Source organism: Bos grunniens, chromosome 16 (assembly GCF_055505025.1).
Source record: "Bos grunniens cultivar Pamir isolate PY7600 chromosome 16, Bosgru_T2T1.0, whole genome shotgun sequence".
Classification (NCBI taxonomy): Eukaryota; Metazoa; Chordata; class Mammalia; order Artiodactyla; family Bovidae; genus Bos; species Bos grunniens.
In genome coordinates, this window is record NC_141180.1 from 19,838,427 (window position 1) to 19,864,447 (window position 26,021).

At 40.0% G+C, this 26,021-nt stretch overlaps 1 protein-coding gene across 8 annotated transcripts in view; it reads right to left on the reverse strand.

Moving 5' to 3' along the window:
- Positions 1-22,668, reverse strand: part of CEP350 (centrosomal protein 350) — a 157,495-nt gene extending 134,827 nt beyond the window's left edge. For all 8 annotated transcript variants that reach the window (XM_086343533.1, XM_086343529.1, XM_086343531.1 and 5 more), the window contains exon 1: positions 22,331-22,668. The gene's annotated coding sequence lies outside the window, so the exon portion shown is untranslated. The remainder of the gene's footprint in view (positions 1-22,330) is intronic.
- Positions 22,669-26,021: the final 3,353 nt, after the last annotated feature.

The window sequence follows — 26,021 nt, forward strand, 5'->3', positions numbered from 1 at the left end:
CCTGTTCATTGGAAGGACTGATGTTGAAGCTGAAACTCCAATTCTTTGGCCACTTGATGCGAAGAACTGACTCATTTGAAAAGACCCTGATGCTGGGAAAGATTGGGGGCGGGAGAAGAAGGGGACGACAGAGGATGAGATGGTTGGATGGCACCACCGACTCAATGGACATGAGTTTGAGTAAGCTCCAGGAGTTGGTGATGGACAGAGAAGCCTGGTGTGCTGCAGTCCATGGGGTTGCAAAGAGTTGAACACAACTGAGCAACTGAACTGAACTGATTTGGGTGCTGACTTTTTGGGTGTGTTCAGTTTGTAAGACTTCACCAAACTGTACATTCATATACTTTTTCAATATATATTAAACTTCAGTTAAAAGTATTTTTTCTTTAAATTTTTACTAGCGTATAGCAGTCCATGGGGGTCGCTAAGAGTCGGGCACTACTGAACGACTTCACTTTCACTTTTCACTTTCATGCATTGGAGAAGGAAATGGCAACCCACTCCAGTGTTCTTGCCTGGAGAATCCCAGGGACGGCGGAGCCTGGTGGGCTGTTGTCTATGGGGTCGCACAGAGTCAGGCACAACTGAAGCGACTTAGCACCAGAGCAGCCCCAGAGGTGGGGGACTCAAGGAATTCCAGAAAGGAATAGGAAAAGTGTATAAAAAGGAAAGTATATAAAATAAAAATATATAAAAACTATAATGACCTGTATGGCTCTATCAATAAATGCCTGCTAAAAGTCAGGGTGATGGGTAGACAAAAGGCCAGGAACACCGGTGAAGTTAGTGAGCAGCAGCAGCAGCAGCTGAATAATAATGTTGTGTTAGTTTCAGGTGTACAGCAAAGTGAATCAATTATACATATACATAACCTCAGATATGCAGATGACACCACCCTTATGGCAGAAAGTGAAGAGGAACTAAAGAGCCTCTTGATGAAGAGCCCCACTCTTTTTTAAATTCTTTTCCCAAAAAGGCCATTACAGATTATTGAGTAGAGTTCCCTGAGCTATAATGTAGGTCCTTTGTTGTTGTTTAGTAGCTAAGTCATGTCCAACTCTAGCAACCCCATAGACTGTGGCCCACCAGGCTCCTCTGTCCATGGGATTTCCCAGTCAAGAATACTGAAGCGTGTTGCCATTTCATTCTCCAAGGAATCTTCCCGACCCAGGGATCAAAACCATGTCTCCCACCACTTAAGTGGCCACCAAGGAAGCCCACAGTAGGTCCTTCATAGTTACCTATTTTATATATAGTAGTGTGTATATGTCAATCCAATCTTCCAGTTTATTCTCCCCTCTCCCAAAGTATTTTCAGATAACATGAAATAACCAAATCCTAGCTTAGGTTTACAATTATAATTTTAATTAAATTCTATAATATGTTCAGTATCATGAAGTACTTCAATTTGACAATAATTCACCTTTCATAATCCATGGTTATCCCATGCCCAATAAATGTTATTAATAAAATCTATTTAAGCAGGTTTGTTCTTCACTTAAGAATATATAATACATATGTCACCATTTTCTATAAAAATAGAAAAAAGAATCACTGAGGAATAACTACAATGAAAAAAAAAATCTCCTCATAGAAAGAAGAGAATCTAATCTATCAAAACTTTTCTTTTACTAACTTTTGCAGTTCCATACAAATTTTAGGATTATTTGCTCTAGTTCTGTAAAAAATGCCATTTCAGGGATTACATAAGACTGTTTTGGGTAGTATGGGTTTTAACAATATTATTTTTCCCAGTCCATGAACATTGGACTGTATCTCTTTTCATTTATCTGTGTCACCTTTAATTTCTTTCATCAATGTCTTACAGCTTGAAGAGTACAGGTTTTTCACTTTATTGGTTAAATTTACTTCTGGGTATATTTTTTCTTAATGCAACTGTAAATGGGACTGTTTTCCTAATTTTTCTTTCTGAAAGTTATTACTGTATAAAAATGTAACAGTTTCTGTATATTACTTTTGTGTTCTAAAACTTCACTGAATTCATTTATTATGCATAACAGTTTTTTGGTGGAGCTGTTAGGGTTCTCCATACATAGTATCACATCATCTGCAAATCGTGACAGTTTTACTTCTTCCCTTTCAATCTGGATGCCTTTTTTTTCTTTCTTTCTTTTTTTGATCCAATAGCTGTGGCTAGGACTTTCCAGTAGTCATGTATGGATGTGAGAGTTGGACTATAAAGAAAGCTGAGAGCAGAAGAAGCGATGCTTTTGAACTGTGGTGCTGGAGAAGACTCTTGAGAGTCCCTTGGACTGCAAGGAGATCCAACCAGTCCATGCTAAAGGAAATCAGTCCTGGGTGTTCATTGGAAGGACTGATGTTGAAGCTGAAACTCCAATACTTTGGCCACCTGATGTGAAGAGCTGACTCATTTGAAAAGACCCTGATGCTGGGAAAGATCGAAGGCAGGAGGAGAAGGGGATGACAGAGGATGAGATGGTTAGATGGCATCACCAACTCAATGGACATGAGTTTGGGTAAATTCCAGGAGTTGGTGATGGACAGGGAGGCCTGGTGTGCTGCAATTCATGGGGTCGCGAAGTCGGACATGACTGAGCTACTGAACTGAACTGGAGGACTTCCACTACTATGTGAATAAAAGTGACGGACGTGGGTATTTTTATCTTGTCCCCAATCTTAAAACAAAAGCTTTGGGCTTTTCACTGTTGAGTATAATGTTAGCTGTGGGTTTGTCATATACAGGCTTTATTACATTAAGGTATACTTCCTCTATACTCACTTTGTTTAGAGTTTTTATCATAAATGGATGCTATGTTATGTCAAATGATTTTTCAGCATCTATTGAGATGATTGTGTGATTTTTATTCATTTTTTTAATGTCATGTATCAGGTTGATTGATTTGCAGATATTGACCCATCCTTGCATCTCTGGAATAAAGCCCACTTGATCATGGTGTTTACTTTTAATGTATTCTTGAATTAGGTTTGCTAATATTTTGTTGAGGATTTTTGCATCTATGTTCATCAGTAATATTGATCTGCAATTTCTCTTTCTTCCTTCCTTCATTTTGTAGGGTCTTTGTCTAATTTTACTATCAAGGTAACTCTGGCCTTGAAGAATGAGTCTAAAAGTATTCCTTCCTCTTCAATTTTTTGGAACAGTTTGAGAAGGACAGTATTAACTCTTCTTTAAATGTTTGGTAGAATTCCCATGAGGCCATCTGGTCCTGGACTTTTTGTTTCTTGGGAGATGTTTGATTCCTGATTAAATGTCATTACTAGTAATCAATCTGTTCATATTTTCTATTTCTTCCTGATTCCATTCCTAGGCATCTTCTTTTTGTGCTCCTTGTTCCCAGGCAAACTCACACAGTTTCATGGTTTCAACTACTTCCTAAACGTCACCATATTTTTATGTCCTGAATTGTTCTCTGAGCTCTGGACCCAAGTTTTCAGTCTACTTGATGGTGCATCTCCCAGTTCAACTGGCCTTTCAAACTTATCAAGTTCAGAACCAAATTCATTATCATCTATATTCAAAATGGTTCCTTCTTCTTGTTCTCTTAGCAAATGGGATTACCATGCATCCATCTCATCTTTGACATCCCTGCCTTTTCCTCACTTCATTATTTACTGAGTTACCAAGTCAATGCTAACTTTAAGATGTTACAATATGTAAAACATGCCTCTGCAAAGATGCTGAAAAATAAATCTTTAAAATATTTCTAATTTCTCTCTTCCCCTTGCCTCTGTAAGAGCATCATCTTTAGCCTAAATTATAGTAAAAAAGCTTCCTAAATTATTCTGCTCCTAACATTCTCCATACTACAACCAAAGTTACCTTTCTACAACAGATCCTAGCAACTCTACTTTTGTAACTCTTCAGTGACTATCATCTATAGGATAAAGTTCCAAATCCCTTAGCACGATGGAAGTCTGAACTCTTCACAACCCTTAATTTTGTCTTACCCCTCGCTATTGTCACAGTATACCAACTGCTCCTGTCAAACAGCTATACCTAGCATGCTTTCTCTAAACATCGAAACTTTCATTATCTCCATATCTTCTTTTCCTAAATTTTCTCTAGCAGTAATACCCTTCAAGACCAACCTCTAATGTCATCTCCTATAAATCCTTCCCAGGCAGTCCCTTAAGAATTACTACTTCATCTGTTTCCCATACCATTTTATTCACTTTCTACAGCACTTATCCTCACACACACAATCATTCATTCAGTCAATGAGTACTTAATTACCACCCCACGTCCAAGCTCAGGGGCAGCGGCCAAGAGGAGCTACCCCATTTCCAAGGTAAGGAGCAGCCGCTGTGCTTCACTGGAGAAGCCATGAAGAGATACCCCACGCCCAAGGTAAGAGAAACCCAAGTAAGACGGTAGGTGTTGCAAGAGGGCATCAGAGGGCAGACAGACTGAAACCACAATCACAGACAACTAGCCAATTTGATCACACGGAACACAGCTTGTCTAACTCAATGAAACTATGCCATGCCAAGTGGGGCCACCCAAGACGGGTCATGGTGGAGAGGTCTGACAGAATGTGGTCCACTGGAGAAGGGAATGGCAAACCACTTCAGTATTTTTGCCTTGAGAACCCCATGAACAGTATGAAAAGGCAAAAAGATAGGACACTGAAAAATGAACTCCCCAGGTTGGTAGGTGCCCAATATGCTACTGGAGATCAGTGGAGAAATAACTCCAGAAAGAATGAAGGGATAGAACCAAAGCAAAAACAACACCTAGTTGTGGATGTGACTGGTGATAGAAGCAAGGTTTGATGCTGTAAAAAGCAATATTGCATAGGAACCTGGGATGTTAGGTCCAGGAATAAAGGCAAATTGGAAGTGGTCAAACAAGAGATGGCAAGCGTGAATGTAAACATTCTAGGAATCAGCGAACTAGGATGGACTGGAATGGGTGAATTTAACTCAGATGACCATTATATCTACTACTGTGGGCAGGAATCCCTTAGAAAAAATGGAGTAGCCATCACGGTCAACAAGAGAGTCCAAAATGCAGTACTTGGATGCAAACTCAAAAACAACAAAACGATCTCTGTTCGTTTCCAAGGCAAACCATTCAATATCACAGTAATCCAAGTCTATGCCCTGACCAGTAATGCTGAAGAAGCTTAAGTTGAACGGTTCTGTGAAGACCTCCAAGACCTTTTAGAACTAACACCCAAAAAAGATGTCCTTTTCATTATAAGGGACTGGAATGCAAAAGTAGGAAGTCAAGAAATACCTGGAGTAACAGGCAAACTTGGCCTTGGAGTACAGAATGAAGCAGGGCAAAGGCTAATAGTTTTGCCAAGAAAATGCACTGGGCATAGCAAACACCCTCTTCCAACAACACAAGAGAAGACTCTACACATGGACATCACCAATGGTCAACACCGAAATCAGACTGATTATATTCTTTGCAGCCAAAGATGGAGAAGTTCTATACAGTCAGCAAAAATAAGACCAGGAGCTAACTGTGGCTCAGATCATGAACTCCTTATTGCCAAATTCAAAACCACTAGACCATTCATGTATGACCTAAATCAAATCCCTTATGATTATACAGTGGAAGTGAGAAATAGATTTAAGGGACTAGATCTGATAGAGTGCCTGATGAACTATGGACGGAGGTTCGTGACATTGTATAGGAGACAGGAATCAAGACCATCCCCAAAAAAAAGAAATGCAAAAAAGAAAAATGGCCATCTGAGGAGGCTTAGAAATAGCTGTGAAAAGAAGAGAAGCAAAAAGAAAAGGCAAAAAGGAAAGATATACCCATTTGAATGCAGAGTTCCAAAGAATAGCAAGGAGAGATAAGAAAGTCCTCCTCAATGATCAGTGCAAAGAAACAGAGGAAAACAATAGAATGGGAAAGACTAGAGATCTCTTCAAGAAAATTAGAGATACCAAGGGAACATTTCACGCAAAGATGAACTCAATAAAGGACAGAAATGGTATGGACCTAACAGAAGCAGAAGATATTAAGAAGAGGTGGCAAGAATACACAGAAGAACTGTACAAAAAAGATCTTCATGACTCAGATAATCACAGTGGAGTGATCACTCACCTACAGCCAGACATTCTGGAATGTGAAGTCAAGTGGGCCTTAGAAAGCAAGCATCACTACAAACAAAACTAGTGGAGGTGATGGAATTCCAGTTGAGCTGTTTCAAATCCTAAATGATGATGTTGTGAAAGTGCTGCAATCAATATGTCAGCAAATTTGGAAAACTCAACAGTGGCCACAGGACTGGAAAAGGTCAGTTTTCATTCCAATCCCAAAGAAAGACAATGCCAAAGAATGCTCAAACTACCACACAATTGCACTCATCACACACGCTAGTAAAGTAATGCTCAAAATTCTCCAAGCCAGGCTTCAGCAACACATGAACCATGAACTTCCAGATGTTCAAGTTGGTTTTAGAAAAGGCAGAGGAACCAGATATCAAATTGCCAACATTCGCTGGATCACTGAAAAAGCAAGAGAGTTCCAGGAAAACATCTATTTCTGCTTTATTGACTATGCCAAGGCCTTTGACTGTGTGGATCACAATTAACTGTGGAAAATTCTTAAAGAGATGGGAATACCAGGCCACCTTACCTGCCTCTTGAGAAACCTATATGCAGGTCCAGAAGCAACAGTTAGAATGGGACATGGAACAAAAGACTGGTTCCAAATAGGAAAAGGAGTACGTCAAGGCTGTATACAATCACCGTGCTTATTTAACTTATATGCAGAGTACATCATGAGAAACGCTGAGCTGGAGGAAGCTCAAGCTGGAATCAAGATTGCTAGGAGAAATATCAATAACCTCAGATATGCAGATGACACCACCCTTACGGCAGAAAGTGAAGAGGAACTAAAGAGCCTCTTGATGAAAGTGAAAGAGGAGAGTGAAAAAGTTGGCTTAAAGCTCAACATTCAGAAAACGAAGATCATGGCATCTGGTCCCATCACTTCACGGCAAACAGATGGGGAAACAGTGGAAACAGTGGCTGACTTTATTTTTGGGGGCTCCAAAATCACTGCAGATGGTGATCACAGCCATGAAATTAAAAGACGCTTACTCCTTGGAAGGAAAGTTATGACCAACCTAGACAGCATATTAAAAAGCAGAGACATTACAAAGGTCTGTCTAGTCAAGGCTATGGTTTTAAAGTAGTCATATATGTATGTGAATGTTGGACTATAAACAGGGCTGAGCACCAAAGAATTGACGGTTTTGAACTGTGGTGCTGGATAAGACTCTTCTGAGTCCCTTGGACTGCAAGGAGATCCAACCAGTCCATCCTAAAGGAAATCGGCCCTGAGTGTTCATTGGAAGGACTGATGTTGAAGCTGAAACTCCAATACTTTGGCCACCTGATGCAAAGAGCTGACTCATTTGAAAAGACCCTGATGTTAGGAAAGATTGAAGGCAGGAGGAGAAGGGGACGACAGAAGATGAGATGGTTAGATGGCATTACCAACTCAATGGACATGAGTTTGGGTAAATTCTAGGAGCTGGTGATGGACAGGGAAGCCTGGCGTGCTGTGGTTCATGGGGTCGCAAAGAGTCAGACACAACTGAGCGACTGAACTGAATTTAATGTTCACAATTCAGTGAGAGAGACATACATATAAACAAATAGAAACAGGAAAAAATAAAAAGGAATCAAAGAAAGAGCTGCCAGTGAAAGGATATATAGGAAAGAGAGTGAAGTAGATCATTAGAAGTGACAAGCAACACGATCACAGAAGCAGAAGAGGTGGATGAAAAACCAGGCTAAGAATTCCCTGGCAGGTCCAGAGATTAGGACTCCACATTCTCACTGTGAAGGGCCTGGTTTCGATCCCTGGTCAGGGAACTAAGTTCCCACAAGTTGCGAGGCATGGCCAAAAAAAAAAGAAAGCCAGGCTAGAAAACTACTCATATAAAGGAAGAGGAACACAATTAACCTATATCACTAGACCAGTAAGCCAGTGAGGAAAAAAAAGAAATGGGAAACAAAGGAATGGAATTCATACCCTATTGATGAATTGCAAGTAGCCTATAAGAATATGTGGCAAAATAAACTACAAGGCACACATACAAAAAGTGTAATCGACCTTGCTGATAGCAGGGCAAAGAAGAGGTCTACAGGTAACCATTTAATAAGTTAAATGTACAACACCATGGAAAAAATGGGAGTCATTTGGTAAAAATACATCATCCATCATTAATGTACAATGAATCAGAAGACAGGAGCAAAAGACAATGTTATTGCTAGGGCTATAATCAAGTAAAGGCCTTATTACAATTGGGTCAAAAAACAGTACAAGAACTATGTATAAACTGTATTTGAGGTTCATTTATTCACTCTCTAGACATGTACAAGGTAATGAGCAGTTAAACTGGAGAAATAAATCCTGTAGCTCAGCTGATAAAGAATCCACCTGGGATGCAGGAGACTCCAGTTTGATTCCCTGGGTTGGGAAGGTCCGCTAGAGAAGGAATAGGCTACCCACTCCAGTATTCTTGGGCTTCCCTGGTGGCTCAGCTGGTAAAGATTCCACCTGCAGTGCAGGAGACCTGGGTTAGGAAGATTCCCCTGGAGAAGGGAACCCACTCCAGTATTCTGGCCTCAAGAATTCCATGAACTATATACTCCATGGGGTCACAAAGAGTCGGACACAACTAAGTGACTCTCACTTCACTTATACACTGTAATCAAGATTCACTGAACAGCAGAAACTACTCAGAAAAGGAAGACATTTCTCCCAGCTACTCACCCAGAGAAAAGATTAACTACTAGACCCATAGTTTCAACCTCATGAAAAATCTTAGTGTTTTTTGGAGGGGAATGGTACGGCCCCAGCTAAACAGATACTTTGTGGGAATTACTAGAAGGGTATCACTAGAGGGCTTCCCAAGTGGAACAGTGGTAAAAAAAATTCACCTGCCAATGCAGGAGGGGTAGGAGACACAGGTTTGATCCCTGAGTTGGGAAGATCCCCTAGAGGAGGAAATGGCAACCCACTCTAATATTCTTCCCTGGAATACTGGACAGAGGAGCCTGACGGGCTGCAGTCCATGGGGTCAGACACGACTTAGCAACTGAACATTCACACATCATTGCAAACTGTCAGGTTACAATTTGGCAAACACACCTGCCTTGTTGAGAATTCCATGTCTGGGACTTCCCTGGTGGCACAGTGAATGAGAATCCGCCTGCCAATGAAGGGGACATGGGTTTGATTCCTGGTCCGGGAGGATTCTATGTGCCACAGAGCAACTGGGCCCATACACCATAAATGCTGAGCCTGAGGGCTGCAACTACTGAGGTCCGTGTGCCCCAGAGCCTGTACTCCACAACTGGGGGGGTAGGGGGTGAGCAATGGGTGGTCTGTGCTCACCATAGCTGAGAGGGCCTATGAAGAGCAGCAAAAGTCTAGCACAGTCAAAAATATATAAAAAATGAATTAAAAAAAAAAAAAAAAAAGAATTCCATGTCTGTTAGCAATCAAATTTCCTGATTCTGGAAGTATCATGATGTTCTTGAGTGTATATCCTCAGCAGATATGAACTCTGATGTATACTGAAACCCAATAACAAAAATTCTACATTCCCAATCATTCCCACTATAAGTAAGATTCTAAGCAGCCAGGCAATGCCTTTCACCAAGCAGCTGCGGAGTTCCTGTCTCTTGAGTATACTTTCTCAAGAAGTTCTAGAGGAGATATCACCTGGATAACACATTAAAAACAGATGCCAAGGCTCTACTCCAAGAGATTCTGAATCAGTGGATCTGCTGCTGCTGTTAAGTCGCTTCAGTCATGTCTGACTCTGTGCAACCCCACAGATGGCAGCCCACCAGGCTCCCCCGTCCCTGGGATTCTCCAGGCAAGAACACTGGAGTGGGGTGCCATTGCCTTCTCCACAGTGGATCTGAGAAGTAAAAAAACCTGTATTTTTAAAGGTCTACAGAAATCCCAATACATATGAGCTTTGAGAACTACAGCTCTAGAAATCATCTTCAATCTACTCTTTGAAGCCTGAAGCCCCAAAACACTGTTGATCCCATAAAGATAAGCATCAGTGGAGAGAACTAATCCTATTCCCCAACCACCTGACAGCATCTCTCTCCTGAAGTTCCAGAACACTTGACAACAACAATCATTTTAAACCAGGAAGCAAAATCACAGACCTCTAACACTATGGCGGATGAACATGAGAGCATTTAGTAGGAAATAACCACAGCTAATATAGTCCATGTTTCTTCTATGTGGGCCAAGGGAGCACATTACTTTTCACACATTATTTCCAATCTCATGAGGCAATATTCCTATACTCATTGTACTGATGAAGAAATAGTATCAGACAATGGAACTAGTCCTAGGTCATTCAGCTAATAAAAGACAGAACTGGAAATTAAATCTAGATCTCTCCCTTTCTCAAACCTCTGAAAGGTACTAATGGTCATTCATATAATGGCAGTCACTGGCATACAGATGATAGCTTTGGGCATAGGAAAGGTCACCCAGGGAGAAAACACAGTACTAGAGAAGAAAAGAACCCAAGGTCAAACTCTCTTGCACCTCAAGATTTGAAAGACAAGGACTAGCTAGCAAAGGAGACCGAGAAAGGGAAGTAGAGTGGAGGTAGAAAATCAGAGTGTAGTGTATAGAAGTCAAAGGAAAGAGAATATGTCAAGAGAGTGGTCAGATGAGATGAATGCTGCCAAAAGGCCAAGCAGGTTGAGAATTTGCTATCTGAAAATGCTCACTAGGTTTACAGATAAAGAGCTCTTTGGTGATTTTACTGAGAGCTAAATGCAGAGAAATGGGGGTAGCAAATTCACTGGAACTGCTTGGAGAGAGACTGAAAAGTATCTTCTAAACACTGACAGAAAACGGATTCGACTCTTTTGAGAAGTCTGTAAAGGAAAAAACAGCAGTAACGGAGGAGGGTATTGTGTTGAGGGATTTTTGTGTTTAAGTAAGATTTGATTAAGTATAAATGATGATAAGAAGAATCTCAGAGAGAAAAGAAGGCTAGAGATACATATGAGAGAAAATATAATTGATGGTTACCAAGTTTCTTGAGAGAACCTGGAGTGAGGAAATGTTAAAACAGATGAAGTGTTCTTACGGTCCCTTTCCTCTAAAAGTTACTTTTTCTTTTTTTCCATTCTCCCTATTTATGAACTCTTAGCCTGCATAGTAAAAGGGAAAGACAAAACGTAAATATAATTCCTTTAAATTTCTCAGTTCTGGTTGGTCGTCTCTTAGACTGTACTTACTTCTCTTATGAGGTCAATATTTTGGTGATCCATGAAGTATGAACTCCTTGTTGGCCTTAGATTATGACTGTTATCAAGCAAATAGTTTTTTCGTTGCAGTCTTATTTGATTTATAGGTTTTCCTGCTTTTTATTTATATCACTTTTAACTAGATTCTTTTTATACCATTTATCATAGCTTTTTTGAAACTGTGTTTCCATTTTCTACTGGCAAGTTAGTCTCACCCTGAGCTATGGTTTGGAAGTTAGCTGTCAGTCCTTTCCCCACCACTACTCCACTGCTTCTGCAACCCTCTCCTTTCCCATACACACACTCGCCATTTTTATTTTTGAGTTCATTGTTTGGAGCTTTCATTTATATTTTACTTGATGCATATAGAGTAAATTGCCAAATACAGTTTCTTTTTTAGTTCTTGTGATATCTGACTTTAGTCTGAACAAAGCAGTATTGTTCATTTATGCTTTGACTTTTACACAAAACAACTTGTTTCTCTGTAAGATGGCAGTTAAACTCACTGTAAAATTTACACTAAAACTCCTCAGTCAAATAAATAACAAAAGTATTCTCAAGTTTTCTGAAAATTAAGTTTACAGTAGTGTAAGAAGACCAAGAGCAATACAGTGACACAGAGCCTATGTTATTGATTTCTGAAACTATGGTCAGATCTCATCTCTGATAGCCTAGCCCATATAACCAACTGCTTATTTAGAAATCTCAAAGCACATCACACTTATCATCTCCAAAATCCAACTCATGATTATTCCCAAAAACCAAAAGAGGTGTTTCCTATCGCACTCCAGTTGCACAAGCAAGAAATACCCACAAGAAGTCAATAATTATACTATATGACCTCTAAGACCCTTTGAATTTATAATCTATACCACCAGCTCTCAGAGTATGGTCCAGGCATCTCTGAGGATCTATAAGACCATTTTGAGGGTGTCTTTAAACTTATAATTATTTCCATAATAACATGAAGACTTTATTTGTCTTTTTCACTCTCATCAGAGTGCATGTAGTGGAGTTTCCCGAAGGCTCCATGACATATATCACACAGACTGAATACAGAAGCAGATATGAGAATCCAGGTACCTTCTATTAGATCAAGCATTAAAAAGATTTGAAAACTGCCAAACAACGCCACTTTCTAATTTTTTTTTGTTTTGAAAAATATAGCTATTTTTTTATTTAAAACTGTTATGTATTAATAGTCCCTTCTCCAGGGGATCTTCCCAACTCAGGGACTGAACCAAAGTCTCCTGCATTGCAGGCAGATTCTTTACCATCTGAGCCACCAGGGAAGCCCAATATGATATGAGTTTATGGCTATTTTAAATAAATAAATGTTTAAATTTCTAATAAAATATATATCAGTAGATATAGTCCACATAAAAGCTCCTTGAATTTTCAATAAATCAAGAATATAATGTGTCTTCTTGACACGGAGAGGTATGAGAAACACTGATCTGTATCTATCACAAGTGCGTGCATGCTAAGCTGCTTCAGTCACGTCCGACTCTTTGCGACCCTATGGACTGAAGCCCACCAGGCTTCAGTGGTGGTGGTCCAAGAGATTCTCCAGGCGGGAATATTGGAGTAGGCTCCCAGGCCCTCCTCCACGGGATCTTCCCAACCCAGGGACCAAACCCACGTCTCTTACATCTCCTGCACTAGTAGGTGGACTCTTTACCACTAGTGCTACCTGGGAAGCCCATATTTATCATATGTATATACAAATAAGATGTGACACTTTGAAACAGCCAACTCTCAAGTATCTTCTAGCAGTAAATTTTCCTTTCACATTTACTGACAGCACTCTCATTCAGTCACATAGACTCATTCAGCTCAACTTTTTACTGAGCACCAACTATGTGCCAGGTACTGGGGATAAAAGATGAAAGATGTGACTTTGTTCTGGCTCTCCCAAGGAGTACTTTCCATACCTTTGCTTCATTTCTCTCATCTTTATCAGACCCTATGTAACAACCATCCCTGCCTGAAAGGTTGAGAAAACCAACCCTGCAATAATCATACTATCTAGTCTCAAAGTGGACAAATTTACTAAGGACCAGGCTAGGAAAAGTGGAAAACATTCCAGCTCTAAATCAGACCTGTACTGTTCCATGTAAATTCTCAGAGTAACCAATACTCCCCTAATGAAGTGAAGGCGCTCAGTCGTGTCTGACTCTTTGCAACCCCATGGACTGTAGCCTGCCAGGCTCCTCTGTCCATGGAATTTTCCAGGCAAGAATACTGGAGTGGGTTGCCATTTCCTTCTCCAGGGGATCTTCCTAAGCCAGGGATCGAACCCGGGTCTCCCGCTTTGTAGGCAGATGCTTTTACCATCTGAGATCTGAGAATTAGCCTTACCTCTTCTCATGTACAATATACAAACCTCAACAACTACTTTTACAAATGAAGAATGACTGCCTATAATCCAGGAAATCCAAAAAAAACCTGTAATATTTGGTACCAGTTTGGCCTCTGGAGTATAAGAGGCTGGATAAGGATTGCAAAGAATGCAATGTCTTCCACTGATATGAAATGAAGAGCTAAACCAGAGCCTAACTAAAGGTACCCCTAGTCTTTTATTTTTAAAACCCTAAAAATAGGAACCTATATTTTGTTCCACCTACTATCTAGTTATCCACTCTGAATATTTACTCCTCTAAATTGATTTCAAGGAATATATCCCTATAAAAGTGTCTTATGGTACGAATCAGGATTTTTTTTTTCCCCTAAAGTATGAAATTTTCACTACAAAAGCTTCCCTAATACAGAAGAAACCATTAACACTGGTTAACTCTGCGGAGAAAGAGTGAGAGTCTGAGAAAGCAGATTTTCCAGTGGATATGCTTTTGAATTTGTTAAAGCAGTCTGGCCTCTGGAGTACAGAAGGCTGGGTAAGGATTGCATTTATCACCTTGTGAGGAAACAAGCAAGGAAAAATAATTTTCAGAAGTTTTCTTCAACATTCAATAATTTAGCTAATTTAGAGGCTGTTAAGGAAACAAATACAATTTTTTATTTCATTGGAAGCCTCTGACTTCTTGACACTGTGCAGTCGCTCCCATTTTGTGGATCTATAGCACTTTACCTTTCCTCTTACCTCCCCAACCCCCATACTATTATTTACATATCTGTCTTTTACATGGGACTGTGGGGATGATGTTTTATTCTTTATAGCCCTAGTCCATGCACAGTACACAGCACATACTAGGTGCCTCAGACCTCTCTGCTGAATGATGGCCCCACTGATAACTATCAGAATCCAATTCGTAAATGCAAACAGAGCAAAAGAAACAAAAACAAAAAAACCCAAAGGTATTTCATATAATATGAAGAGGTTAACCACTGGAAAGCAAAAATTTCTCTCGTGGTAATATATTAAAAAAATAAGGATTATAAAATAACAGTTATACAGATACATTTTATATTTTAAAATAAGCCCCAAACTAAAATAAATTAAAATACTCTTATAAATTTAGACATGAAATCATGAATGAAATGAAGCCTGTTAACATATATGAACCCAGTGCTATTATTACTCATGCATGATTTTTAAATCTAGTTTTTAAAAAGTCCACTTAAGGAGAAGGAAATGGCAGCCCACTCCAGTATCCTTGCCTGGAAAATCCCATGGACGGCGGAGCCTGGTAGGCTACTGTCCATAGGGTCGCAAAGAGTCAGACACGACTGAGGAAAGGGAAGAAGAAAAAAAAAAAGTCCACTTACAACAACAAAAAATTTAATTGGTTATTTTTTTTAAAAATCACTTAACCCCAAACTTATCAAAGATAAATCCAATTCTTCTGGTTGCAAAAATATCCTTTCATCTATAACAAGACCTCCTTTACATCATTATTTCTCTACAGAATTTAAATGTTTCATCATTTCAACAAGAGAGTGAAGCATCTACACAGATTTTCAGAGATATATCTATGGAAGTGTAGTCCAACTCCATTTATAACTAATTACAGAGAACACAGCATGTTAGAGTTGAAAGTGAGGAGTCACCTAGCCTCATCTTTTTCAAATATCAGTAATGGAACCATTAGCAGATCAAAACGAAATCAACCTGGTGGGCTGAAGCTTGAATTTTTTATTGAAACCAAATAAAACTACATTGAAATATCAGAGTGTATTGGATTTTTAAAGTGAAGCTTCCATTTCATTTTACATAAAAATATATATGTAGCTATGTGTATTATGTTCCCGTGGAAAATCTATTTTATACTGTGAGTGTCCCAAAGAGTTCATGAGGTTCCCAAGCTTTCTCAGTTCACAGAATCTTTAGTGTATCAGTTATTTTTCACAGTGCTCATAGGCTAAAAAAATATTTAATGGAAACAGCCCCATTTATTAGGCAGTTAGGTCTATACAACCTAATAAGTATTTATAGCTTAACAACTTAGTAGCAACTGAAAAACACATAGCAAATTAAAAGAAATATTTTAATTACTAAATAACCACAATTACCTACTAATGGGATGTGTGCACCTAATAGATAATACATAATTTTTCAAACCTTGAAATCACTTTGGATACAGCCACTTTGATTTACTGTTTCACACTGATTTTTGCACAGAACTTTCCTTTAATCACAACCACCACCAAAACCTAGCTTTCTTTTTTTTATTTTTTAATTGAAGGATAATTGCTTTACAGAATTTTGTTGTTTTCTGTCAAACCGCAACATGAATCAGCCATAGGTATACCTATATCCCCTCCCTTTTGAACCTCCCTCTCATTTCCCCTCCCTATCCTACCCCTCTAGATTGATACAGAGCCCCTGTTTGAGTTTCCTGAGCCAAACAGCAAATTCTAGCTTTTTGAAGACACATTGTCTTCAAAAGACTCCCAAAGGAAAGGAACACAAACTCAAGCACAGTATCTCAAACTAATAGTTTGATCAAGGGCTCACAGATGCCAAATATTCCAAAGATGATGGTGTGAAAGTGCTGCACTCAATATGTCAGCACATTTGGAAAACTCAGCAGTGGCCACAGGACTGGAAAAGGGCAGTTTTCATTCCAATACCAAAGAAAGGTAATGCCAAAGAACGCTCAAACTACCGCACAATTGCACTCATCTCACACGCTAGCAAAGTAATGCTCAAAATTCTCAGGTTTCAACAACACGTGAACCGTGAACTTCCAGATGTTCAAGTTGGTTTTAGAAAAGGCAGAGGAACCAGAGATCAAATTGCCAACATCCGCTGGATCATCAAAAAAGCAAGAGAGTTCCAGAAAAACATCTATTTCTGCTTTATTGACTATGCCAAAGCCTTTGACTGTGTGGATCACGATAAACTGTGGAAAATTCTGAAAGAGATGGGAATACCAGACCACCTTTCCTGCTTCTTGAGAAACCTATATGCAGGTCCAGAAGCAACAGTTAGAATGGGACATGGAACAAAAGACTGGTTCCAAATAGGAAAAGGAGTACGTCAAGGCTGTATACAATCACTGTGCTTATTTAACTTATATGCAGAGTACATCATGAGAAACGCTGAGCTGGAGGAAGCTCAAGCTGGAATCAAGATTGCTAGGAGAAATATCAATAACCTCAGATATGCAGATGACACCACCCTTATGGCAGAAAGTGAAGAGGAACCAAAGAGCCTCTTGATGAAAGTGAAAGAGGAGAGTGAAAAAGTTGGCTTAAAGCTCAACATTCAGAAAACAAAGATCATGGCATCTGGTCCCATCACTTCACGGCAAACAGATGGAGAAACAGTGGAAACAGTGGCAGACTTTATTTTTCTGGGCTCCAAAATCACTGCAGATGGTGACTGCAGCCATGAAATAAAAAGACACTTACTCCTTGGAAGAAAAGTTATGACCAACCAAGACAGCATGTTAAAAAGCAGAGACATTACTTTGTCAACAAAGGTCCATCCAGTCAAGGCTATGGTTTCAAAGTGGTCATATATGGATGTGAATGTTGGACTATAAAGAGGGCCGAGCACCAAAAAATTGATGCTTTTGAACTGTGGTGTTGGAGAAGACTCTTGAGAGTCCCTTGGACTGCAAGGAGATCCAGTATATCCTAAAGGAAATCAGTCCTGAATGTTTATTGGAAGGATTGACGTTGAAGCTGAAACTCCAATACTTTGGCCGCCTGATGCAAAGAGCTGATTCATTTGAAAAGACCCTGATGGTGGGGAAGACTGAAGGCAGGAGGAGAAGGGGATGACAGAGGATGAGATGGTTGGATGGCACCATCGACTCAATGGACATGAGTTTGAGTAAACTCTGGGAGTTGGTGATGGACAGGGAGGCTTGGCGTGCTGCAGTCCATGGGGTTGCAAAAAGTCGGACACGACTGAGTGACTGAACTGAACTGAACTGAACCCACAGTTGTCAAGTATAACTGTTTCCCTCAAGAATTTAGAAACATCCCACTGTGCCCAGGAGAGTTTACTACAGTGCTCCCAGGTACCTCACAGCATCACAGCATGGCCGGGGGATCCAAGGTTTAAGAAACACAGATCCAGTCTATGTGCTTACTTTGTAAATTAAGAAATAATAATGTAAGGTCACAAGGTGAGAAGAAAATAAATACACTCACTTGAAATTTTCATAGATTAGTTTTAACTCTCCATTAATAAAAGTTTTAAAATAGAACCTAATCATGTGATATTCTGTGAATGAACTCTGTAGCTCTCTGAAAAATTATATTCAAAAATACATTTATATTTTTGTATAATAGAGAAAAATTCTACCTCAATATTTTTTTCAGAAAAATTTTCAAAAATGATAAAAAGTGGAACTTACAATTAAGAACACAAAAATGTCTAAAGGAAAAAAAAAAGAAAGTCATCTACTCTCCCAGCCATAAACACGGCTAATAGTTTAATGTCTATCCCTTACAGAGCCTTTCCTATGCACATACAAAATCAAAACAAAATCAAACTACATTTCTTTGCCTGTTTTTGTTTTTACACTGAATCACATTCCACAGTTAGTGCAACTAATTTTTTTCATTCGATATTATATCATGAACATTCTTCCCTGTCAGAACATAACAATAATTGCAAATACATATGTAGGGCGTGCGTGCGTGCATGCTAAATCACTTCAGTCATGTCTGACTCTGGTCCGCCAGGCTCCTCTGTTTATGGGGATTCTCCAGAAAAGAATACTGGAGTGGGTTACCATGCCGCCCTCCTCCAGGGGATCTTCCAGACCCAGGGATCGAACTTATGCCTTTTATGTCTCCTGCACTGGCAGGCAGGTTCTCTGTGCTTACTTAGGGCTTAAACATTAACTCATTTAATTCTCACAACAGCTCTGGCAGGTGAGAACTATGATTATATCCACTTTACAGATGAGTTTAAGTAACCTGCTAATGGTCACAGCTAATAAATGGTTAGGATGTGATCCCAGAAAATGGGCTGCATGGTCCCTGTGCTCAAAGAAACACTCAGTTACTTCTCATGAAGGAAGTATAGCTCTCCCTCAATCTGTTAATAAGTGCATCGTATGTCACAGCATAAATATGCTGTAATTTTAACTATGCCCTTACCAATGGACATTTAGGACTTTTTTTACTATTTATAAATGTTATAGACATCTATTTATAATAATACTAAAATGATCATCCTTATAGATGTGTTCTTGTGCTTCTGTATTAAAATTTCTGTAAACTCCTAAAAAAGAAATGACTCTACCAAATAATATGTGCAGTTTTAATTTTGATAGGTAATGCCAAATTTCCTTCCAGAAACAGCTGTACCACGTTATAGTCCCAATGACAGAGAAGAGGGTTGAGATTCATGTTTAAGTTAAAAAATATTTTTGATTCATGAAAAGTGAAGCCTCTTTTGAGTTTTTAACTAATACTTATACAATTTCTTCTTATAGAGAAGAGATTGGTGGTTGATCACAATTACCCTCTCATTTGATAAGTATCTTCATATTAAACAAATGTAGTAGAGTCTGCATAGTGGAGTCTTCAGTTATGAAATCAACTATGGGTGAGATATTTCCTCTATATGATCGTCTATTTACTTATGTATAAAACGTGGGAATTGGACTAGCTAGCCTTTAAGATTTAAAACTCCCAATGCTGTAATTAAGAAGTGACTTAAGGTTATTAAAGGCTGTAATTACAATACTAGTGTAACAGGTCAGGGTCTTAAAGCTCCCATTTCCTTTAAATTACAATAACTATTGCCAGAACATCTAGGCAAATCATTAAAATAGTCAATAAAGTTTTTAGGATCTACCTGTGGCTTATTCTCAATATCTTTTAATCCCAGGCTGTCATTCCCCTGCCACCTACCAAAGCTGAGTTTACCTGTGAAGTATATTCCTAAGAAGAGCTGATGTGTGCTTAGGAACCATGAACTAGTATTTTACTTCGTTTATATACTATACCAACACCACTCTCTAGTCAGTTTATTCAGCCAATATTTATTGACTATTTTTCTGTGTGCTAGGCACTGGGTGCACAATAGTTGATAGACAATCTCTGCCATCATGGAACTTACAGCGAGATGAGAAAGGCAAATAACCCAAAGAAACCACTAGCAAATGTGCAGTTATACTTGCTCACTGAACAAAAAAATATTAACACACAAAAAAAGACTGCAATCTTTTGATAATTCAGGTTTGGGAGGAGGCTATTTTGTGACATTAGAAATTGACATGGAAAAAAAAAGTCAATAAAGAAAATTACTTCACAACTTGCCCCACAAGGCAAAATTAGCAATCACAAATACAGGCGGCAAGTTAACTTTTAAAATCATCGATTCTATAATAAAATCACCAAGATGTCAATACTTTTCAGTGATGCTGCTTGTGGCTTGAATATTTGTTTCAACTAAACAAAAATATAAACTATCTGAAACACTAAAAATGACAGCACTCTCAGTATCCAAACAAAATGAAAGATGACAAATTAACTACCATTTCTTAAGAACATTGTTCAACCAAAAAGTACATATAGAAGTAAAGCAATTCACTACAATAATTCATGGCTTGTTACTAATTAACCTAATGCTATGAAAATACTAATTTTTTAAAGAACTGACAGTCATCAATATAAGGAACTTCTGGCTTACCAAAAGGAAGAAAAAATAACTTTTTTAGATGTAAAAAGAAAACAAATCCCAGAAATATCTATATTAATATTCAATTTTAAGTGATATTAATCCTAGGATGTTAACTAATTTATGATCACTTCACAATATATACAAAGATCGAATCATTGTTATACACCTGAAACTAATATGTCAATTATACCTCAATGAAGTAAATAAAAATTTTAAAGCCTTTGATCATCAGTGGAAATAAGAGCATCATTCACATAAATAAATGAACTTTCTTGTTCATTTATTTATTCCCTGTCAATTTCCACAACTGCAAAATAAAGACATTTGTCAAATGTACCTCATAAAGTTGCTATGAGGTCTAAATAAAATAATTTATGTGGAAGCACACCAAAAAATGATGTAATTTATTTTAGCAGCAGCTTCTTTTTGCTCCAACAGTAACTTACAGCTATTTAACTAACAACAAAATTTATTAGATAGTGACTTCATCTTCCTTTCTTCAGTAAAAGTGTTATAAAATGGACAAAAGACTAGCAATTAGAGCATTAGAAAAAAATTCTAAACTTCATAATTCATTGATTACCCAACAGGAGGCTGGTTGTTCAAGTATTAACACTCTTACATAACACCATACTCCAATATATCTTAGAGAATCAGAGAAATTCTTCTACATATGCATGAAATTTTTTACATATTATAACTAACCATCATTACAAACACATGCCCTGCTAGTCACTAAGCAAAGATAAGATACACATGTACTTAAACATATATACAATGTATCCTAGTTTTGTGTTTATTTTTCTGATTAAAGTATCTTAAATTGAATGCAATGACAGTTCAACAGTTCAGATTTATTTTATTACACTGAATGGAGTCTGCCAATTTAGCACACCAAAACTAATTATTACATTCCCATGAGCTTAAGGCAACTTCTACCACAGGTCTAACAAACAAACCCCCAAAGTCACAATCTCATGTTATGATTAATAGCAGCACGGTGCCTTGTTTAAAAAACAATATTTTAAACTACGAAAATGTTTTTTGGAGAGTGGTTTATCACTGCTTCCACAAACCTTTTCCAGTTACTAGATTTGCCTAAAATAGCCATTCTTTTAAAACCCTTAAAAGTCAGGACTGGAGGAGGTATCGTTAACATGGCAACATAACCATTAACGACTTTTCGAAACTCAAAACAAGGATCACCATCAAAACAAAACAAACAGGTGGAGTACAGACATGGATACTGATCAGTATTCCTGACAACGCGTTTTTTTCCTATATGGAGGACTTGCTGCTACACCAAAACCACACCAAAATCTATACCTATGTGCAAACTTCCTATCCGAAAAGCCAGTCAAAATCCAACCCATATTTGTGACATTAGTTAAATGTCATTTAGTATGTTAGGCTACACTTTAAAGAGGGCGGGGGAGAATACTGACAACTTACAAAGCGTACAAGCTTTTTAAATCTCCCCCTCCACCACTTGTGAATAAATGAATAGACGACATTCAGCAGCTGCCAGAGAAGCAGAAGATCAAAGTTTTCCCTATACTTGAGAACGTTTATTCCCACCAAAAAGGAACAGAAACTCGTCATCCTTGCCACTGTAGCCAGTTCCCCGGAATTTCCCAAAATATGCCTGATCTCCAAATGAAGAAGGGACACTTCTCTGGAGACCAAAGGCAAGAATGTATCTCACATCTTTTGCAGAAGAGAGGAGGGTCGGGGGGGCGGGGGGGGCGTCGCACGCACTGGCAGGTAAAGAAGGAAATCTCGTCCACGGCAGGCACCGGTGGGACCTGAAACCCAGGTCTCAGAATGGCCCTCCTAGCAAAGCTTCAGGACCCAGGGAGGCTCCTTCAGGGGGACGCCAGGCTGGGCCAGGGCTCCCCGCGCCCCGCCCCGCCTCTCTCGCCGCCGCCGCGGACCGGGGACCGCGGACAGAGGCAGCGGCGGCTCAGCGAGCATCCGCGGTCCTAGCCAGGTCCCCCCACAGCTCACCTGAGAGTGTCGCCTCCGCCCTCGGCCCCTACGGCGCATCCCGCGGGGCCTGGCGGAGGGTGCAGTGACGCCGCCCCGACCGGCCCCAGGGCTGCCCGGCCTGGCCTCCCCGCTCCGGGGACGCACCGGCTGCCCGCCTCACACCGGCTCCCGGGATCCGCCGGTCTGCAGAGAAGGAAGGAGAGGCAGAAAGGCTGCCTCCCCTCCCCCACAGCAAGCCACCCCCTGAGCTGCGGCTCTCTGCAGTTCCCTCTGGCGCAGGTCTGGCCCGGCTCCCCCGCCCGGGAGTCACTTCGGCAGCGGCGGCCCAGTCGCCATTACAGCCCAACAACTGACACGGAGGAGGAGCGGCGCCGGCGGCAGTGGCTGTGGCGGCGGCGCGAGGCAGGGCGGGAGCAGTCAGGGTCCGGGCAAACCTCGCGAGAACTGTCCCGAGTCGGCTCCAGAGGAATGCAACCTTCGGTTAGGGCCATGTTGAGTGTGGCCAAGAAGCGAATGTGAGATAAAACGATGAGAGGAACCTCAAGGGCGCCATGTTTTGTGTGGCGAAGTTTGAGCCTTGCGGGACCTGGGAGGAGCCAAAGTAGATCCGCAGCGGAGACCTCCCCCCCCCCGCCCGCCCCGCCCCTTCGTCTCCCCCCCTACTCCCATCCCCCGCCCTCTTTCTTCAGAAGCTAATTGGGCCTCTGACTGCGGATTTCACCCTGGGCCGGAAAAAAAAAAAACAACAAGCTGGGGTTGTGACAAGAATGAACTGGAAGTCTGAAAATCGCAGCTTCTCAGAGTTTACGATGTTTCACCAGTTGTCCAAATAAATCTTCTGTACCCCAGTCAGTTTCAGAGTAATTGCGGCTCTGCGGCTGCCGCAGTTACCCACTGCTGTCACTGGCCGTTTTATTCGCGAGGGTTACAATTCTGTTCAGCGTGCGCTCTGTCTAGTGGTTTAAGACCCCAGAGCAAGTAAAATGGACTTTTCTCCCGTTAGGTGTTGGCATTGTTATAACTGTGCTTTAAGAGACCCTTTGATCACCATATAGTCTAACATTTTTATCCTCTCCCTAGACTCTGCATGGTGAATTCTATGATCTGACAAGACTTAGCTTAAATGACATCTATTCTGCAAATAATGCCACCTGCTAGGTGCTCATTGCACATAAGCTCATTGCACATTGCACCCATCACTTTCCTCCACCTTCTGAACTCATATATCCAAAGGTTGTTTTCGTCTTTATCCTTTACCCCAACAGGTTCTAGCATAGTAACTGAAGCATTGTGGGTGTTCAATAAATGCTTGTCGAGTGGATCTTAATAAAAAGCAGGAGGCAATAACTGTCCCCTCTATGTAGGGCCTATACCTGTGCCTAAATAGGAGGTAAATGAATGTACAAAATTCCTGCACACGTGTAAAATGTGTGCTGTGTCTCCAGGAAGCTGTGCTGGAGGGAAGAACAGGAAATGTGGGTATCCCAGTGGTGTAAGTGGTAGCTAGAAAAACAACATAAGGAAAGAGTTCATTAGGTTTCCCCCAACTTTTCTATATAAAACAAAGAAATAGATGCTTTTCATGCTATTTTCTGAATGTATTCAACGATCTTATTGAGTATTATACTTATTTTTTAAAAAAACAGGAAATGAGTTCTGAAAAGCTATGTAATTTGCCCAGTATTAAACCATTAATAAAGGGCAGAATTTGTAGAATTTGAGGTCTCCTTAATCCAAAGACTATTTATATTTTTTTCATCCCCATGCTATCCCCTGGGCAATAGAGAAAATGCCAAAAATTTCTGTCACTGTATGGGGAGCAGCGTTACCCTCATTTCAGCCTATGCACGATTTCCATCTCTTACAACTTGTAATCTTTGTTGTTACAATCTTTGGCCTCTCCCTCACCTTGAAAATACCTTAAACAAATCAAGCTCTCTCCTTTCCAACATCTCCTACTCCTATTGTTTATACCCTACAGGTTGGCTCCTGAGTATATTAAGTTTTATACTGTTTGCTCTTCATAAGAGTAACTAATCTCTTGAACAAGATTGGAAGCTTAATGAGGAAACGTTAACCTCCAAGTAGTTTCCACAGTGCTAGGCACATAATAGGTATTTAATGCAGCTCTGTTTTTTTCTCCTACTTCTTAGTAGACAACCAAGATCAAATTTTTCTGAACTTAGCTTTGATTCTCAACTCTCTTTAAGCACTGGATCTTAGCCCTAAAACTTCAGACTGAATCTCTAACTGTCTTACCCATCTCCACATAGATACAGATCAGTGCCTCCAACTCCCAAATTAAGTTTATTGTTTTCCCTCTTTTCAGTTCCACAAAGCCAGATCCTCCTCCTGCCCTGTATTTCTGCTAATGATCATTGCAAACATACTTCTGAGAACTGAGAGAATCAAAAGTATTAAAATATTATATATTCTTCTCTATGCCTTGTTCATACCCAAGCAACTATTGTCTCTAAATACCAGGAATGTATATTTCTTCTATCTCTTCACTTTCTGTCCAGTTGCACCACTGCTCTTCTAATTCAGGCTCTCATTTCTATTGCCCAAATAATTTCAGCAGTCTTCCTAGAGTTCAGCTTGAGTTTTGCCCCTGCCTGCCTGTGCCTGCCAAAATAAGTAAAAATTCCTCACCTCAGTCATTAAGATCTTCTCAATATGGCACAAGCCAAGCTTTCTATCTTCCTTCCTTTGTTGCTCAGTCGGTAAAGAATCTGCCTGCAGTACAGGAGACCCGGGTTCAATTCCTGGGTTGGGAAGATTCCCCTGGAGAAGGAAATGGCAACCCACTCCAATATCCTTGCCTGGAAAATCTTATGGACAGAGGAGCCTGGTAGACTGCAGTCCATGGGGTCACAAAGAGTCGGGCACGACTGAGCGACTAACACTAACACTAAAGTAAGGCCATATTAAAACAAACAAACAGGGCAGGGGTGTGGTGTCAGGAAGATTCCAGTTCAAATCTTGGCTCTATCACTTGCCCTATGAACTCAAAACCCTTCATTTTATTGTCTGTGTATGCATGGTAAGTCGCTTCAGTCATGTCTGACTCTTTGTGACCCCATAGGCTGTAGGCCACCAGGCTCCTCTGTCCATGAAATTTTCCAAGCAAGAATACTGGAGTGGGTTGCCATTTCCTATTCCAGGGGATCTTCCTGACTTAGGGATCAAACCTGTGTCTCTGGCATCTCCTGCATTGGCAGGCGGAGTCTTTACCACTGCACCACCTGGGAAATCCGTAAAGATTAGAAATAACATTTGTCAAGAGCCTGCACATAAAAGAGAGTAATAAACAGTGGCTATTATTACTTCCCTAATTGAATGTTATGTTCAAGTCAAATTGGATATCGGACATGGCCTGTTCATTCCTACTTATAGACTTTTGTCCATAACCTAGATCACATATCACTCTGGTTTATAATTTCTGCCACATTCCTTAAGTACAAGCTCAAAAGCTATCAACTGCAGGAAAAGATGACTGCTCATCTTTTGCAAGTACTGAGCACACCCCTGCACTCCACAGTGCTGTGTACCTCCTTAGGGCTTATCTACTATAGATAATTCTGCATTTAGCTTACATATCTTCATCACATTAGACTGTAAAGCCCTTTGTCTCCTTCATAGTTACTTAAGAGCATAAATTTTGGAGAAGGAAATGGCAACCCACTCCAGTACTCTTGCCTGGAAAATC